The following is a 1,093-nucleotide window of genomic DNA, read 5'->3' on the forward strand; positions in this document are numbered from 1 at the left end:
ATATATATATATATATATATATATATATGTATGTATGCATGTATGTATGTATGAATATATGATATATTTACATACATATTTTATGTATGCGTGCGTGTAGACACACACACACACACGACCGCAAATAGAGTGAGAGAGGGGGAAAGAGAAAGAGTGAGACTTGTATACAGGTGGTTAAAAGTTATACCTACGTACATTTATTTCTATGTGTAGAGGTGTGTGTATATAGGAATGTATATGATTAATAAATGAACGCACGTGTTTTTTTTTATCTCTTAGCATCTTTATATTTTTATTTTTATTTTCGTAACTTTCGGAGCTTTTTGTTTTTTTTATATTTGTATCTTTTTTGCCTTTTCTTTTTCGTAAATCATTCACAAGTAAACAACACACAACATATTTTACAGGCTGACACCCTACTTATACGCGTTTATTGAGATTTGAAAATTGCACGAAAAGTTTTCCTACATAGAAATAAACCCGTTTACAAAGACGATCGTTTATTCTACGTTTTCTGACACGTGTGTGCGAGTGCTTACCACTTTGCGACTTTCAACGCGATTAAACAAATAGAATATGCATATAAACATATATACGTATGCCTGCTGCGTGTATACATACATACATACATATATATATATATATACACACACACACACACACACACACACAGAGTAATATATATATATATATATATATATATGCAGGTGCATTAATTCAAGCCAATATCATATTCCTACGGGGTGGGGTGGTGGCAAATATGCATGCACAACATATTATGCATTACATAATATATATATAGATATTTTTCATATTATTCAATATATATGCGTGTGTATATGTAGTTATATATATGTGCGTGCGATACACATACACACGCACACGCCCATACACACACACACATATATACGTTTACACACACAAGGACATGTATATGCATCTATGAGGATATAGATTGGCTATATATATATATATATAGATAGATAGATAGATAGATAGATATAGATATAGATATATATGTATATATGCATATATACCATCTAAAGAGTATATATATCTACCTATATATATCTATATATATATATATATATAT

The 1,093-nt window shown here is 29.6% G+C and overlaps 1 protein-coding gene across 4 annotated transcripts in view; it reads left to right on the forward strand.

Moving 5' to 3' along the window:
* LOC106873115 (putative uncharacterized protein DDB_G0282133) overlaps positions 1-1,093 on the forward strand; it is a 191,657-nt gene that overhangs the window by 1,015 nt on the left and 189,549 nt on the right. The gene's annotated exons all lie outside the window — the stretch shown is intronic.

The sequence above is a fragment of the Octopus bimaculoides genome, chromosome 16 (assembly GCF_001194135.2).
Source record: "Octopus bimaculoides isolate UCB-OBI-ISO-001 chromosome 16, ASM119413v2, whole genome shotgun sequence".
NCBI lineage: Eukaryota > Metazoa > Mollusca > Cephalopoda > Octopoda > Octopodidae > Octopus > Octopus bimaculoides.